The sequence below is a fragment of the Sebastes fasciatus genome, chromosome 1 (assembly GCF_043250625.1).
Source record: "Sebastes fasciatus isolate fSebFas1 chromosome 1, fSebFas1.pri, whole genome shotgun sequence".
NCBI classification, from domain to species: domain Eukaryota; kingdom Metazoa; phylum Chordata; class Actinopteri; order Perciformes; family Sebastidae; genus Sebastes; species Sebastes fasciatus.
In genome coordinates, this window is record NC_133795.1 from 20,399,577 (window position 1) to 20,419,189 (window position 19,613).

Here is a 19,613-nt window from a genome sequence, read left to right on the forward strand (position 1 = left end):
AATGCGTTAAAGAAATTAGTGGCATAAACAAATTTGCGTTTACACGTTAGTATGAAGTTAACTTTTGACAGCCCTATTATTTACTGAGTGCATACTTACAAATCATATTTGCTAAGGTTAATCATTGTAATGGACAAACAACCCTGGTTAACCTTAATCACAGTTATTCAAAATACATAATGTAAGGAGACATAATAGGCATATAGGTGAAGGTTAGATGTGGAGGACATATAATCAAGCACAATACAATTAAGACAGTGATGGATGTCACTTGCGTCTGCATAGTCTCGTAACAAATGTAACTTCAACTACTGCAGTGCCCGCTCAGAGTGAATACCCGTACGGAGCAGGACAATCGCTGGGCCCCTGGAAGTGCTCCTTACAGCGTCAAGAACCGCTCATCGCTTATTGTCTCCAGGGAGGTGAAGAAGAGTTTGGTTTTAACGTTAATTCCTTGACATTGTTGGGTGATGTCGGATAAGTTTATCACATCAGTGAAATTCCTCATTGTGTTTAAAAATGTAGAATTATTTTACAAGTCAATAAATCTGTGCATTAGGCAACAGCTACACTAACATGTGTTACAATACAGTTTGTGTCCGTCTGTTTAATTTAAATATTAAAAAGTTTGTATTCAGTGATATGTGGGTAGGTTTACAATCCACTTTAACAACTACCGTAAGAGAAGCAATCATCTAAATAATGCAGACGTTCTTAAAACTGAGATCTGATTTCCTTATTGAAATGTACAATCTGTAAAGGCGCAGTACGCGGCGTATCTCTTTGGTTAGATCTCATTGTGTCTGGAGAAAAATCTTATCACTCACAAGGGAGACTGCTGATGGAATAAATGCATCATTGATCCTGATGGATTACAGATATTTAATCAACTGAAAGGTAAGGACCTTACATTTACTAGCAGTCAACCACTCACCCAAAGAACTACAGATTTTTCCTGAATCTTAATAACAAATTGTGTTTGACGTTCATTTCAATTTGTACTTGACCAAAAGTATATGTTGAAGTAAAAGGGTGTATGCAAGTTTGGAGGTGGTCTTAGCCAACCTGGTCTCACCGGAAGCCGTATAAATACCACGACATTACATGGACAACCAAACATCATGGTTGGGCTTAAAATAAGTAAGTAAACTAAGTAAAACATTTACGGAAACAATGTAAGACAACTACGAAAAACACTTGACAAACGTCAGTAAAAAGCATGTTACAAACGTCATGTGACAAACATCACTAACTTACAAAACAATAAACCGGTCAACAACGGTCTCGGACACGGGTCTCCTGGTTAAAAGTCTGGTGTTTGTTGGCAACAAAATAAAGAATTGGTCGCAAAAAAAGACTTGCATCTCATGAATTGCGTCTGCATATCACCATCCATGCGGCAGCATAAAGTCAGAGGCCAGATTGTGTTTCAAGATAGTTTCAATTCATCACTTCTTCTGGGTGACAACATACCTGCACTCAACACCAGAATTTATTTAGGCAAATAATGTAAACTAAGGCAACTAAAGGGAATGGGAGAGTTTTTACTATTAAGGCCCCACTTTGTGATTTATGCTGATAAGAAATCACACACATTTTCCCCAGTGCAGCTTTAAAATATGGCAAATGTAAAATTAAAATGATGAAAGGAATATATTTGACAAAGCATTCCCATCATTTAAAAACAGACTTTCACCAGCGGAAAATTACACACTTAGTGTCTGCCCACTTCAATCTAACCTTGTATAAGCTCATAAGCTTTTGATTGCCTTCATTTGCATTTATTACATAATGACACCGCGGCTCTGAGGCACTGCTGCCGCATTGAAATGGATGAATCGAATGCTGCGCTTATCGAGAAAGCTTTAGCTGTTTTCCAGCTTTTTGTGCAAACCACATGCATATTTTGCCTCCCAGTCAAAGAATGGCATCATAAACAAGAATGAGAGCACTGACCTACAGTCATGTTACACCCTGCATCTCAGTGATAATAACAAATAGAATCCAGGATGGGGACACCCATTATTGTTATTTCAGGCAAGGCTTAAAAAAGAGAGGAAATCTCTTCTTTGGTGGTACATTCTCACATGAGTAACGTGGCAGCTGTGGTCACACAGCCAGGTCGTTTATTTCACACAAATGAATGCTCCTCGCCTCATCTCGGCGCTAAATTGTGTGGGTTGATCCGCTTAACGGTCTGACGGAAGCGGGGATATTGGTATTAATTGCACGCCAAGGTGGCACCCTCTCCTCCACCCCACACACACTTCTCACTGTCTAATTTTGTATTTCTCTCATTCAGCTATTCTCATTATTGTCTTTGATTTTCCCTCCACTCCTAAACGACCACTGAGATACCAAGAATTTCAAATTGCACCTTTACTTTCTCTTCTTCCATTTCTCTCTCTCTCTATATACTCTGTCATCTATTATCTGTTATCTATTATTTTCCCCTTTTCTGTTTTTCTTCTTCTTCCTCGTCTCCCAGTGACAAATAAACCCATAATAACTGATATTACGCAGTTACAAACAGGTGCCTCCGTTGTTGGTTTTGCTCAGCAAGGTGAAGGTCGACACTCATCTCATTGTTTCATGGAAGATGTTGCGTGAATAAATGGTCATTACAACCTTTCTGGAGCGGTTGTAATTGCACACATTCTCAGTTTTTGTCTCCGTCTCTTTCATCCACAATAATAGTTTCTTGCAATCAGAAAAATATATAAATAAAAAATTTGCAATTTGCAGTTTAAACAGTCCAATGTGCATGGGTGAGGTAATGTTTAATATCCAAATTATAGAAAGTGATTCAACTCTCTAAATTAAGGTATAGAATTTGTACTATCATTGCAAATATGTTGTAAGAACAGGGGTCATATTGCAGATATTTCGGGATTGAACATATTTAAATTAACAATGTTGTTATAAACAAATAGGTTATGATTGAGAATATCATGGAAGTACATTTTCATCAATTCATATAAATGAATTTGATAATCAACATAAATGTAGTGCATGAAAAGAAGCAATGCATTTAAAGGAATAGTTCGGCATATTGGGAAATACGCTTGCCTCTGCTACATGTCAAGCTGGCCAGCAGCCACTTAGCTTAACATAAAGACAGGAAACAGGGAAACAGATAGCCTGTCTCAGTCCATAGGTGTCAACAAAATCCAACTCTAAAGATTACTAATTTACACATTATATGTTGTTTCCTGGTGACATTAGGAAGTTACTGCAATAGGTACACAACACATTTTCGTTATTACACTTCCTTATTTGAATGGATTAAACAAGCAAAGTACAACATGTTTATTTGTGAGCTTTAGAGGTTTGTCAGTGGTGGAGGAAGTATTCAGATCATTTACTTGAATAAAAGTAACAATACGTCAGTGAACTACTCAGTGCTATAAGCTAAGATAACAGTCCCTGGCCTTCAGCTTCACATTTAACAGAGACATGAGAGCCTATCAATCTTCCCATTGAAGCATATTTTCCAAAATGTCAAACAATCCTTTTTAACATTTTCAACAGAAGCCTTTTGAAAAAGCAGTAGGAGAGCAAAGGCAGTCAGCTTGACAAAAAATAAACACTTACTATGTCCAATTGTCATGCTTTGTTACTTTGTATGTGGTAAAAATTGCCACTCTGGTTCAATGGCCTCGACGGGCTACTTTATTTCCTGTTAGAGCTTGCTAAATGTAGAGCTAATTTTAGGGCTTTGCGTTTGAGAAAGTGCCAAGGCTCATTAAACAAGACAATTACACTTCTGTCTCAGTACAATGCCGCTACCTGATGTCTGATTTGGTTCAGGTAAATTACAGTAGGGTGGAGAGGATGCAGGCAATACCAATCTATTAGATGAGTACACTTACCATGCAGGGACACACACAGAGATGCACTACATGCTATAATACTTGCAACAGACACTCCTTCTCATTCCCATCCCCGCACTGCTCTCTGGATATCACACTCGTGCACACTCAGAAAAATAGATTACAACCAAGTCAATTTCAATGCACTATTATCGCAGCGAGGTCTGGACTATAATTGTATTGTATGTACATTGAGAGCACTCTTCATCAGCAATGCTATTACACTTTAGGTAATACTATGCAGCAGAACATAATTTCCCTCCGAGGACAGTAAAGGGATATAAAACACGTAAAGGAATGTCTTTTTGTATTGTGTCTGTTGTAGGGATACGTCCCAGGAGGAGCGTTTGCATCCGTGAGGAAGGAGGGGGGTGCTAGACTTTTTAGTTAGTTTGCTGTATCTCGGAGCCAATGTTTTCAGGCCCATTTATACCCAGCATTATAGTCAATGAACTGGATTGCTCAACAATTCTACTTTGTCTTTATCATTCTCTTATGTTGTGTCCAACTTGTTGCAAAAAAAGGCCCAGTTGGATGTTGTTGAAAATGTGTTGCAACTCTCCCAGACCTATCTCTCCCTGTTTTGAGGAACAAATACCAAAGACACAAGCTGATATAACTTGTAGACATCAGTAAATAACAGTGAATATACTCATCCAAGAACCTGTTTGGTAAAACAACCCATTCTCACCCCCAACTCGTCAAGTATCGCCGTTAGGTGTGAGCGTCCGCTTAGGGCGGGTGGGTCAAGTGTTACATTTCTTTATTTGTAATATTGCACGTCAAATTCGTAACACTTGACATACACAAAAAAAACAGTAAAGCAAACATAAACTTGAGAAAATTACAATATTGTATAAAGTAGAGCATATAGAACAATTATATAAAAAAATAATAAAATAGTAAAAAAATTAAAATAATTCAGTCATTGTTTTTGACACATATGAAATTGTATACAAATCTTTCTGTTTGTCAATATTGCACAGGGTATGTGGATGACCTGATGGACCTGGTCTTTGACAAAGTCTTTGTGGACCCGGCACCATACGCGGAGGAGGTATTGAAGATCCCCATCCCAGAGGACCTGCGTGCACAGTATGAGCGGCCGGACAAAGAGGCAGTCATCAACACCTTTGTGTCCCAGTTCAATTCAGCGACGTTCTGAATCCCTCATAGCTGCCTAGGGCGTCAGGAAACTCCCTGCGGATCCGAAGCACCATAAAGGCTGGAATGACAACTCGGATCCTGTGTCCAAGGATGCCCCAGCACCAGCTCACAAAGCTCCTGTATGCTAGATACCTGTAACGGCTGTACGATTGGACAATATACATGTATTTAGTCAACAGCTTGTCAGGAGAACACCAATCTATGGTGTGTCGTACATTTTTTTTATATAATGGGTTCAGTGAATCCTTTGTTTTTCTATCCGTATGTTATGGTAATGTTGGTCTATTGATTGAACATAACAATAAAGGCTCTATAGTATCTGTAAAATGTGTCATGTGAATGTGTGTCATGTGTCATGCTGGAATACATGATCTGATTGTTTTTTTTAACAAAACACTTCAAAGACACGGTTTGGAGGTATCTGAGACCTATATTAACTTGTTTAAATGGAGTATAATATGAGACCTTTAATGTCAACTTTGCGTTTGTTGATGGACAATATTAGGAGATGGTTACTGAGGTGTCTGCAAATTTAACTTCCTCCCTTTGTGTTTATGGAGGAACTGGAGGATTGGGTTTCTGTAGTTTGACAAATACAGTACTTCTGCATGTTCAGCAGGCTCCCTACCTAGTACTACCCATTTCATCCCTTCCATATTTTCCTCTCTCAACGGGTGCTATGCAATTACACTAAAATGTCATTAAAATTCCATTACAATTTAAACAGAGATTAACTGCCGCACAGCTTCAAAATGCATTTAATTAAAAACTGCAAAACTCACTAATTAAAATATTGACATATGTATATGTGCATAAGGTACATTCGCAAACACTCTTACACTGTCTTTCATGAAGGTAATTGTTGTGAAACTCAGTAATTGACAGCTGAAAGTTAGACAAATATTACATTAATGACACTGCTTCTCATATAAAAATACAGTACACTTTGAATGGAGTTAATTTCTGTTTTTGTCACCCTATTCTAATGCTGAAGTCTCATAAAAATGGATGATTGTGGGATGAAGGTATAATTGGGAAGCAGTGCTGATATTTGAATATTAAACAGTTGTAAATTATGCAATGGGGTGTGGGTATTTCTAATAGCAGTTAGGTGGTTCGGTTGTATTTTCTATTTCTCTTATATAGAGTCTTTAAGACCCACAACAGACTCATTTTTTTTTTTTTCGGGGGGTAAAGGGGGTCTTTAGGGGGAGATAGCAGGTCAACAGTAGATGTCACATAGAAGTGGTGTACATCATCTGAAAGCTGAATATTAATTTGAGATGCTGCTCAGCAATATGTGAAGTTGTCTAGTCAAAAATTATAATTAATCAATTAATTAATTAATTAAAATAAATTGTTAAAGTGTGTAAGGGCTTAGAACATTATGATAGAAATATAGAATGGCCATCCCCATGCTCACTTATGTCTCATAAGTTGTTGCAGCAATTGTTGGGTTAATACAATTTATTACACAGATTTGGTGCTAAATTTAACAATTGTTTACCACAAGAATAGAAATGATTAATAATCCCTCCAAAATACCACATTAAGACACCAAGACCTTGAGGAATACCATAGAAAAAGCCATTCTGTGATTTGGTATCAAAAACTTTTGACATTTAGAGATTTCTGCAAGAATTGCATGTTTCTGATTGGATGGCGAGCACTTCTGTTCTGGAAACTGCTCAGACACCCTTTTAATGTCAATCTACATAAGGAAGCCGTCCATCCTCTGAATGCCCAAGGTCTCTAGTTTTTGGCTATAAAGTTTCATGAGGCTGTGATTATTTGAAAATGGCCATGCCAGTTTTTCCTTGCCAAAATTTAACCTAACTTTGTAGCGTTTTTTAGCCTCCTTCGCAACAAACTACTATGACATGATACCAATGGATTCATTACATTTTCTAGTGGTATATGATATCTATAGCTTCACTCTAGCTCTAAACCCTGCTAAAGCCTCTTAAAGACAGTAAAGTCAGTCGGGATCGAGTCTCAGAGGGTTAAGGAATGCAACAAATTGCAAAACAAAATCCCACGGTGGCCTAATTGAGTTGTTCTGCACCCTTGAATACTTCTGTTAAACTCATTCTTTTATCGTTTTAGAAAGTTGTGCTAGCAGTAAAACGCAAAGTTGTTATCAGCACTTTCATTACTCATTATAGAAGAATGGAGTTACTTGTTGTAATTCTTCCATTTGACTGTCTCTGAAGCTTTTTACCAGACATTTTGTTCACTTTCCTGAAGCTTTGTACATCATCATCATCATCATGTTATGAACACAAATAAGACCCAATAACAGGACACAGACAGGTTGGAGGTGTAAAAGGAGTCTTTTATTGCCACAAAGGATGAGGATATGGAACTGATGATATAGAATGGAAATCCAGGGTCCACGTGGGAGGAATGGAGATGGCAGAGCTGAAGCTGGCGTGGGCAGATAATGAGGGGAAGTGTGGAAAGCAGGCGTAGCTAGTAGGCAGGCGAATGGTGCTCCACTAAGATGACAATCTGGTGAAGAGTGATTGAAGGGCAGGGGCAGGTATACTATATGTTGGTGAGCTGATGAGAAGCAGGTGAGGTTGATGAGCTGATTGCGGACAGGTGAGTGTGATGAGCAGAGCAGGGAGCCAGAGGAACGGAGGCCACGCCCACGTCAGCACACACAGACAAAACATAACCACATAGAGAGAGAGAGACTGGGAACACAGGGAAGGGCAAACACAAGGGAATATTCACAGGTTACGGCACGGCTGTAACACATCATCAATAATGTTGTTTGTTGTTCATGTTTCGTTTTTGTGATCATGAAAAAGGAAAAGCCTCATGGGTTTATTACTTTGTCTGTTTTAAAAGTTCCTATTTCCCCTGGCCATATTTTATCTTTGTGATACATAAGGCATTTTTTACCCAAATATGGCATTATTTAAAAGCACTTTAGAAAGTGACATATTTATTTTAAGTGTCTAAAAAAACTTAAAAAGCTCAGATAAAATAAAATTAAAAAATATAGACAGCTAGCAATGAGATTTAAAAAATCCTGTAATCTGTGCTAAGATCTTCAAGAGACATTATACGCCTACATGCCTTTACAGTCATCAGATGACTTCCATATACCTACTGTCACTCATAAAGTTTCTCCTTTGCAAACTGCATATCCATTCTATCCATAACTATTCACATACCAACAAACCACAACTATGTTTGTATGAAACAAGAAAACATACTGTAATCACTTAAATTACATGCATTCAGTTATAGTTTCTGACATCAGCTGATTACACATATCAATCAATTGATATTGTAAGAAAAAAAAAGTTATAATAGTACAAATTGTGATAGCATGTGGAGCTGATGCACCAAATTATAATTGTGCTCACTTGGAACGAAATGAGGACATCCCTTCCCAGCCTGTATTTGGTTATCGAGCTGCTCCCTGGTGTGATACTGTTGCTGTGTCCTGTGGTGTCCTTGACCAATGCACACAGAGGATGAATGAGCTCTTCTCTTTATTGACTTTTTTTCCCCTCCAAGTCTCAGATTTCCCAGGAGATAATGTCCTGTTTGTTCTTACACTCATATACACACATACTCACACTCCCAGGTTCACACATATGGTTACAGATAAGTAAGTATAAAGGTATGTTCACATAATAGAGAAGTTCCGATACGGATCCAGACACATTTAATTGATTGTTATCGACTACAATAAACCAGATGAAATGTTGATCCTTTCTTTATTCTTTTACTGTTACACTTGTTACTTTAACTCTTAACTGTGTTTTATCCACCTCAGCCTGCTAGTGTTGCAGCACTGTTCTCCTTTAAGGCTGGCCCACGCTAAAAGATTTGAGAGACCCCACACATAACGACATATGTTAAATTTAACAGTTTTGTTCCTATAGTGAGTGGTGAGCTACAATTAGGCCAAAGTAGGACACCACACACTAACAGATTCATTCATGAACAAGAGTCCCGACTAAAAAAATATATATATCGCCAAATATCTCGCGATCAAACGTGATTTTAGTGTAAACAAACATAGACGATGGGAAGGAAGGATTATCGATGTTAGTTTTTGCATTACTTTGTACTGAAAATTAGCGAAGGATGGATGGAGTCATGGAGACATGTTAAATAAACACTTGGGTTGTCGCCACAAGTCAAGAAGTTGGTCCTCCATTTCTGAGGTCCATCTTACTACTACTTTATGCTTTGCATTTTGTAGTATCTCATGCATTAGCCGCGTCCACCATGACGATGGTTGTTGTCCTTCCGCTTCAATCAGTTTGGTTCTCAATTGACCATTGTTTGTTCTTTCCCAAGTGACTCAGTCGTCGGCTGTCCTCGGGGTTGATTGATACATTGATATCCCATCGTAAATATTGAACATAATTTGAAATCTGTGCGGCCAGGATGGACTTCCGAGCCGATGGAGGGATGTAAAAAAAACAGGACTTTCTCCCAGGAAACCGGTGTTCGTGTCCCATGTGAAACCACGAGTCAAAGTTGATTTATTAGTCACAGCACTTCCGTACTTAAGTTACAGCACTTCCGTAGTTATTTTAACCCAAACTGCAATCTTTTTCTAAAGCTAACTAAGTTGTTTGTTGCCTAAGCCTAACCAAGTCGTTATTTTCCTAAACCTAGCTAAGTAGTTTTGTTGCTTAAGCCTAACTAAGTCAATATTTTCTTAAACCTCACTAAGTAATTTTAGACTGGGGCATAAATTGGCATGTGCTTCATGTGTTGCTGGACATTCACAGGAAAAAGCACAAAAAAATATGTTGTTGAAAGTCGCGCCGACCATCACGGAAAGAAAAGGAAAATTCATGTCAATATACACAAAACAAATAGATTAAATTTCATGACTATTTCACAAACTGCCGTAAGACTGTGTTGTCAGTCAACCAAAAGTGAACAAAAAAACACTCCTTTTGAAGAAAATTTACTTAAGCGCTTCCAATCTGGATGCCTTAACACACACACACACTCTGACAAATCCTCAGCTGGCAGAAAAGGGTCTTAAGCTGCTCGATTCTAAACAGCATTCCTAACGCAGCAGGGGCCATTTGTTCACTGAAACGCCTCCATCCTTTGAACCTTTAGTAACATATAGACATCCATAAACACTCACTCACCCACACACACAGACTGCTTTAACAGTAATCTTAACCACATACCCAAGTGTAACCTCAAAGTGTTTCTCTGCCCTTGTGAAAAGAAAGCGTCCAACTAGCCTCTTCAGAAACTATTTCAAACATGACATCCTCAGCGGTGAGAATTTCTCTCGCTGTGATTCTGTAAACTGAAATACATGGTTTATGCATGTGTTACAAAGTATAGTCCACCACTCCAAGGGCACGAAAGCCCATTCAAAGTATGTTCTTATCATAAAATATGTTTGGTGTGAGTATCGGCAGGAAAATCAAAGACCTTCCCGAACTGACTTTCTATTTGTTTTTCCCTGTTTGCATTTGCGAGGTTTTGCACCCGCAGCAGCCCAGATCCTGTTGTTGTACGTGGTGTGTTTTTGTTCAGATGACAGATATGACAAATATCTTCACGGTAAAGCACAGCAGGGGGAGGCTGCTGTTTGAGAGCATCTGCTTCGGATGCATGTTAAATCCTCTTCTCCCTTCTATGCTATTTGTCTCCTTTCTTTGTCTCTTTTCTTAATCTCTCCTCTTTTCTTTCTCATACTGTTTGTATGCTTTTCTACTGTTGTGTCGCCACATGTTTGTCTTCATCTCCTCCTTTGTGTTTGTCTCCTTTCACCACCTCCTCTCCTTTTAAAAAAAAAATCACCTTATTCCTTAATTGTTTCCCTAATAGCCCCCTCCTACATTCCTTCTCTTCTCAGTCATCCTCTTTTTTGGCTTAATATATCCTCGCCTCCTCTTCATCTCTTTTGTGCTCCCGCCTCTATTTCGTCAGCCCGTTCGCACGAAGAGGTGTATAAATGCCACGATAATGCGCAAGGTGTTTAGCGTACAATAAGTACGCCTTTCTTGATTTCCGTGTGTCTTTTGTACGCCATGTATGCTGTACCGACTGCAATGTAAACGCATCCACATATAAATGCTAAGGTAAGAGTTAGTAACGTAGTATAACAAGCAAGAAAGGCCACTTATGTTGGGCAGGTGGCCCTAACAAACAGCTAACTTTAACCAGGAGACCTGCGTTCGAGACTGTTGTTGATCAGTGTTTTGTTAGTTACATTCGTGACATTTGTCGCATAATTTTCATTGACGTTTGTGAGGTGTTTTCCGTAGTTGTGTTGCGTTGTTTCCATACGTTTATGCATATTTACTTAGTTTACGTAGTTATTTTAAGCCCAACCATGACATTTTCCCTTACCCTAACTAAGTAGTTTCCTTGCCTGAACCTAACTGCAGACATTTGCGTGACATGCGAAAAGGCTGAAATGCATACTCATGAATGCAGAATGACCCAGAATGTCCGTGTAATGTCGTGGTATTTATGCGCCTTCCTGTGAGTCTGGGTTGGTTTCGTTGTATTGTCCTTCTTCTCTGACTCCTCCAACAAACACTGGACTTTTAACCAGGAGACCCGTGTTAGAGACCGCTGTTGTGTTTTGTGAGTTACATTCCGTTTTTTATTGATGTTTATTATGTGGTTTCAGTAGTTGTGTTATGTTGTTTCCGTACGTGTTTTACTTAGTTCATGTACTTACTTTAAGCCCAACCATGATGTTGTCCCTTACCCTAACTAAAGCTTACTCCTACTCCTACTGTACAAGTAGAGCGTTTGTGATTTAAAGCCAACGCTCACGATTTATGTGCTCACACTGTACAATCCGATCATCAGCCGCGACCTGAGTGCCCACACTGTATGTGTAAAATAGAAAAAAAGAGACGGCCCGTCACTCGCTGTGGACCGCATTGGCTGTTGACAGTTGTCAATAAAGATGTTTTTGAAAGCTCCGAGGCAGGTAAAGTGGAGGATTAACAGGTCCTCGGTCCCCCCTGTACACTGCATGGCAAACGACGCCTTACGAAGCTGAAATTCAGTCTGACTCTAAAATGAGTCTTGCGGCTCAAGATTCGGGCCAGAAACGGGCTTAAATTGTACAGTGTATGCTCAGCTTAAGTGGTTATCTTGCCAGAACCTAACAACGGACGTTTGCTTGGCGTACAAATGACGCGAAAAGCGGACACCGGACTTTTAACCAGGCGACCCGTGTTCAAGATCATTGTTGACTGGTGTTTTGTTTTGTAAGTTACGGTAGTGACATTTGTCACATGTTTTTTATTGACGTTTGTGACGTCTTTTCTGTAGGTGTGTTATGTTAGTGTTTTTTTTGCCTGAAGCTAACTGCAGACATTTGCGTGGCGTTCAAATGACACGCGAAAACGCTAAAATGCATACTATGGGTTGGTTTTGTTGTATCTTTCGTCTTCTCTGATTCCTAATTCTATTTAAGTCATTTTATATTTCATCTAATTTTCTTCTTGTCACCCTTTCTCTGTTTTGTTTTGCCTTTATAATCTATTTTCGCCTCTTTTCTCCCTATTTTCTTTATCCTCTTCCCCCTCGTCAACTTTTTTCCCCCTCCTCTTATCTGTCCTCCTCTTCATCCCTTTCTCTTATCTCACCATCTGTCCATTCCTCTTGTTCATCACCTTCTCCTCTCCGCTTCTCCTCAGCTCCCCTGCTCTCCATCCCCTTGTTTGCCGGCTTTCGTCTTGTCGTCACGCTCCTCTTCCCTTTCATTCTTTGCCTTCTCCTCCCACCCATCTGTCTCCTCTCCTTTCTTTTCTTTCCTCTTCACATCCTTTCATTTGTCTTCCTGCTCCCTGTTTCCACCTGTCCCTTGTCTCCCTCTGTCCTCTTCCTCAGTCCTTTTTCCTTCAACACTCCTGTCCTCTCTAACTTTGCCCTCTTCATCCTTTCATCTCCTCTTCTCCACCTTGTCACCAATCTATCTATTCTCCTCTGATCCTCTTGCTCTTCTACTCTTCCCTTCCCCACATTTTTTTCCTTGCTGAAATATCTCTGTGATGTTGAGGCATGTCTTGTTTGTTTGGCATTCCTTCAGCATTTCGCATACTGACAGTTTAGGAAGTCAGGTCTCAGATTAAAGGGACAAGCTGGTACGAAACAGCCAGGAGAGGTTGTCTGTTTATCTCTGTCTGCCTGTGCACGTGTGTGTGTGTGTGTGTGTGTGTGTGTGTGTGAGTGACGACTGTAGGATGTTGTCTGTTGTGTAAAAAGAGAGCAAGAGAAGGAACTATAGTGTACAGAGTGAGTCATCTATAGCCCTGTGCTATACCCTCTGGCATTCTTTTGTGAGCTTTAGGCCAACAGCCAATGACTTATCCATCTCTTCGTGTGCTTGTGTGTGCGTGTGCTTGTGTGTGTGTGTTTAGGATTATCTGCTCTGTATACACTGGTAAAAAAAAAAGCAAGTTGTCAATAGAACTTTGGTTCAAGGACAAAGGTCTTACAAAACACACTCACTCACACTGCTTTCTTCCACCTACTCAAATGGCTTTAGTGAGTCTGGAGGGTGTAAAATCCTGTCAGGTTCTTAGGACTCTGCATTAGCATAAAACATATACAAATGTCCATATGAACAGAGCAGATTCATGTAAAATGTTCTGTTTGAGTGAAACAAAGCATAGGGCGGAGGACAGGGTGGATCGGTGGGTCAAAAACACAGGACTTTCACCCAGGAGACCGTTGTTCGTGTCCTGTGTGAAATCAGAAGTCAAAATTGATTTATTTGTCCCATAACCTCTTTTAGCCCAAACCGTGATCTTTTCCTAAACCTAGCTAAGTAGTTTTGTTGCCTAAGCCTAACCAAGTTGATATATTCCTAAACCTAACTAAGTAGTTTTGTTGCCTAAGCCTAACCAACTCGATCTATTCCTAAACCTAAGTAGTTTTGTTGCCTTAGCTTAACCAAGTTTATCTTTTCAAGTAGTTTTATTTTGAAAAGACTAGAGTGTAAATTAACATGTGCATCACGTGTTGCTGGACATTTGTAGGAAAATGCACAACGTTGTTGAAAGTTGTGCTGAGCGTCACAAAAACAAAGGCAATTTGGCTATGTACACGAATCAAATAGATTCAGTTTTGCTGCCGTGAGATTATGTTGTGTTAATGCTCTGGAAATTGAATTTAGCACCCTTGAATTCACCTTAAATTCACCAAAAATACAAATATTGTTATTATTATTTTTATTGTTATTTATTTATTATCACAATTTTTTTATTTAAGTATTTTAACACAGGTTTATATACAGTATGTCTTGTCTGCTTGTGTTACCATGCCACATCCAGTGTTACATTGTTATCTCTTTTCCATTTCAGCTTTATTCTATATCTGAATTACTAATTTCAGTACCTCTGTGATATTAGCATTTCCAAGATGTCTTTCATTCAAACATCAAATATTAAAATTAAGCAAGTGAGATGTAAACAAATGTGGTCCATCGCCCCTGAAGGTTTGCTCAGAGGCCCGGCGGATTACATTATTAAAGAACCGACTCCGGAATATTCTTCCTGTGTTTCAAGCTAGAAACGGCAGTCTGCATTAATATCCCTCGACTAATGATCACCAGCAGCAATGCAAATCTTCGTAATTAGGTACTTTGTTGATTTGCTATTTCTTGTTTGTTTGTTTAGTCTCCAGGGCTTGCTATTATTCTGTTTATTATACCGCTGGTTTACAGGGCAGGAGACGAGGAGAGTGAGAGCAGGGCAAAGAGGGGAGGGCGGGAAGGGGAGAAATTGTGGACATGATGTTTAATTAGTTTTAATATATAGGGATTTCAATATCTCTATTGTGTGTTAGCCTCTCAGCCATGTGTTTTCCCCGACACACATAATTAAGAAAAGTTTACATTTACTTTTGACTTACTTTGCCTGTCTCTTTGTCTGAAACACACAAAGAGGAGTTTGAGGTTTCTGACTTTAATGGAAGCAAATAAGAGCTGTAATGATCAGAGTCTAGGGCGCCGTTTTAATCGAACTCCGGTGCTGTTCGTTTGGGCAGCTGTGAACGCAGTAACAGATAGAAAATATAAATATAAATATAATAAAAACTGCCAGAACTAGAAAATTAAAGCTGAAGTAGGCGAGATTGGAGCAAATATGATTAAAAAAAGTTATTTTTATTAAAGGGTCGCGATATTGTGACAGTAGAAACAGGTAACCTGAAAAAAATCATGTGCCTTTGTGTCTTCCGGTGATCCTAACGGCATCTGCAGGGTTTCACATACCAACCAGTAAGAGCTGATCTGAGGTCCACCGTCCAGCTGCCGTCTCTGAGCAGCTGTCAATCACTCGTGAACTCTGACCAAACGTTCAAACTAGGCAGCGCTCATCAAATATGAATCAATATTCTGTTCCTGTAATGCCTATTTCTCGCCTCAAATGTTTTCAGAAACATCTTAGTGTACGGTTTAGCTATAAAATGAGAAAGTTTGGTCCGGCTGGTAGGCGATGCTTGATATTTTCTCAACTGATTTCCACATGTCTGCCGGGTCACAAACTTTCTCATTAGGCATTACAGTAACAGAATATTAATTAATATTTGATCAGCGCTCCCTAGTTTGACCGTTTAATTGGAGTTTGCCAGTGATTGACAGCTGCCTCCGTTGAATGAACAGCCAATAGGAACGCTCTCTCTCTAAGATGACCTGTGATTGTCAAAAGTTTTTTAGATTTTTTAAAGCCTGAAAACAGAGCCATGAGGAGGTGCAGAAGTCTAGTTTTCTCTCAGAACACTTGAATTACAATATGCTGAAAGGTTATTATTGATTTTTTGCCCAATGATGCCAAAAACTTTCTGCCTACTGCCGCGTTAAGTTAGGGAGAGGATAAAGTTCAGGAAAGGCCTCCAGTGGTTATGATTATATTCAGAAAGTAACAAAAGACATTACATTTTCCTGTAAAACAGCCATGCAAACATGTGCTTTTTGGTGTGTGTGTGGTGTATGCATCTACTGCATCTGTCTCCACGTTTAAGGGGTAAAAACACCTGCACCGTATAGACAGATTAGGAAATCAGAGGTAAACAGAGTTTGATTGCAGAGGCTCATCTGTGTTCTGTCCTCAAGAATCACACCTCATTATGTAAAAACAGCTTCCCCGTAGGCTCATTTCAAAGCATCAAAAACACATCAGTAACACATTGCTAAGTAGTATCTGTCCCTTTGTTCATTTCTTACTTTATTTTTCTTTCGTTTCGTGTAATTCATCATCTCTCTTTGTCTCTGCCTCCTCCTCTGCTCCTCTGCCTCTACGGTGTTTGAAGTCTACCTGTGGTGGATTCCCAGCGGGCTTGGCCAGGTCTTTATGAATCATTAGTGCTGCATTGGGGTTGTCTCTTCGGCTGCCTGCTACACACCCACGTACTCCCCCGAGGAGGTCCACACACACACACACACACACACACATACACACGCACACACACACTTTCACTCACACACACACACACACACACACACACACACACGCTTTACTGTGGCCTACCACAGAGACCGGGAAGGTTACTTTGAAAATTTGAACTTCAGTGGCATATTAATGATGTGAAGTGCAAAGTGAAATGTAATGTGTTACCTTGAAAGATATGAACGACCTCATGTAAGAAAACACTGATTAGCTATCTATTTTATCTGTGCTTTTGTTTTGTTGTATTTATGTTGATACAAAAACACACATCTTTCCCTGATGCCCTTTACTTTAACAAAGGAAGAAATCCCCCAGCTCTCCCTCCCCAAAAAATACAATACAATACAAAAGAAATATGGTAACACTTCATTTTAAAGGTCCGCAAATTTCATGGTGATTAGGTGATAATTAGCAAGTAACCTATTTTAAATTCTATTGGAATTAATGCCAAATTACCCCAATATTTACCTCAAAATGTATTGAAAATTGCATTGTTATAAACATTATTTAATAATTATATGCTAAAATAGCATATAATGGTAAAAAATAGGGCCCCCTGTGTGCTGCTCTTCATCGGAGGTGGAAAACCAAAACTAATAGAACACACTTCTGATCAGACACAAATTTCACCATCGTGTGATTTATTGGCGACACAAATGTAACCAGGTAGCTAATGAAATGATTCAGGGAGTTTTTTAAGAAATTTCCAAGAAGTCATTTGCTTATTATTATCTATTTTTTTGGCATACATGGAAATAAAGCATATCAGTTAACTTGGTATTATTTTCTTGGGAATGTATTAAACAAAATTACCAGCTATTGGGAAATAGAGGAATATAATTATTAAATAATGTTTATAATAAAGTAATTTTTGATAAATTTTGAGGTAAATATTGGGGTAATTCCAAAGAAATTTCAAACAGGTTACTTGCTAATTATCACCTAATTACCATGAAATTTGCGGACCTGTAAAATGAAGTGTTTCCGAAAATATTAATATTGATAATCACAGTGAAGGTGGGAAGTGACTCAAAATTGCATCCTTTTAACAATAAGTAAAAGAAAAAAGAAAAAAAAGAGAGCCACTACCAAATCTATCCATTCATATAAATGATGACAAGTATCTAAGCTACTGCGCCTGCTTCATAGGCTCAATGGATGCTGAAGATCGCCGGAAGATCCGGGTACTATATCACTCGGCAGTCGAGCCATTTTGGCTTCATGCGCCACTGAGCAACTTTCATAGGAATGAATGGGAGCCCACCTCCAACACTGTATCCAGTGCTCTTTATATACTTCTATGAGATGAACAGGGAAAACATTACACCTGTTAAACATCGGCTTTGTTATTGTGAGCATGTTAGCATTCTGATGTTCCAGACTATCAGGCCTAAGCATGTTTACTCTTTTGCCTCTTTTGTGACTTTGGTATCCTGGTATAAAGCATCTCCGCCAAGATGGGCAAAAATATACCAACATGTGTACTGTGCAGTGTAGGCTACTGACATCAACGTCTCCATGAATGTGTGTGTTCAGGTTTATTCTGTGTATAAAATAAAAAGGGGATCAAAGATTATAGTAAGACTAAACCATCTGGGATCTGAGATTTTCTGTGACGTGCTGAGAATGCTAAGGCTAGTTATGCGCTGCATCGGACCAAGGAGAGAAAAAATAAATGAAAAAGAGGGAAGAAGAGGCAGCAGCAAAGCAGAGACAAGAAAAGAGAGGCCGACAGATAATTAGAGGGACACAGCTGGGGAGACGTACAGACATACAGACAGGCAGCCGGGATAAACGTACAGAGAAGATGAATGTATTCCAAAGCTTGTTTATGTCTTGAGGGAGCTGTGCATCTCCTCATCCAGCTGTTCCATATTTTCTATGCTCCATTGCAGTGGGTGGACATCCGTTGTGAACCTGCTGAACAGCCTCACAAGTGTTCCTCCTCACCTAAAGCGACATCTGGGTTTGGAGAGAGGGTGACTGGTGGGAGGGAACGAGGGTGGCACTAAACCCTGGTGATACTTCACAGCTTTAATGTGATCATCAGTTCAGCCGGAGATTTGAGTGTTTTACTCAGGGACTGTTGCAGTTAAGAGCTGTGTGGATCTAACCTCTGACCCTTTTAAGGCCCTGTTCAGACCTGGCATTAACATACGTCCTGGGTGATCCGATCACAAGTGGACAGCTCCAAGTACAGGTGTGAATGCACCCATGATGCATTGAGATCCGATCGCTCAGACCACATTCGGAGGTGGTCTGGGCCATATATGGCAACATTATTTTAGTAGTGTGTACAATAATGTATCTTGGGCCGCATTAAGGACCGCCTACTCAGCTGACATCCTGCTTGGATCTGCTGGGTCTCACTGCTGTATTAGCCATGTGTTTTAGTACCTGTTTATTTGCATATAGAGCAGAGAAGTGGGATCCAATCACAAGTGGTCATTGGAGACACATGTGGAGATGCATTCTAGTGCCAGGTGTGAACAGACGTACTCAGAGCTGTCCATTTTGTGATCAGATCACCCAAGATGTGGGTATGTTGTTGCATGTTAATGCCAGATCTGAAAAGGACCCAAGATGAGAGCTGCTGCATATTATTCACCTGCAAAGGGGGTAAACATCTCATCCAAAAAGACAGTATGTCGTAAGTTTACTTAGGACTTTCACACCTGTACTTCAGAAAATTTGGTCTGGATCAAGGAAAAACAAGGTCCATTGTAGCCTTTTAGCTCCGGTCCGTTTCATGTTCGCTCTTACTTATTACAAACAAGCCAAAAGCTGTAAACATGGATTCAAATGGACTGACCGGTAACTCATTATTTGGACAGCTTTGATGCCCGAGAGTTTCATTGACAGCTTTCATTCCACCGTAAACAAACTAACACATACATAAAAACGGACAAAATCCTGTCTATTAAAAAAAACAAAAAAAGAAATGTGTCAGGAGAGGTCAAGAAGCCACCGGCTTATACAAAGGACCAACCACAGGAGAACAAAACAATAACGAAAAATTAAGAAAGAACTAAACATAATTTTAAGAAAATACAACAAAAGTTAAACAACAACAAGAAGAACACAACATGTGTAGAAAAACTAACCAAACAGTGGAAAGCAATCCAATAAAAACATGAAATACATTTAAAAA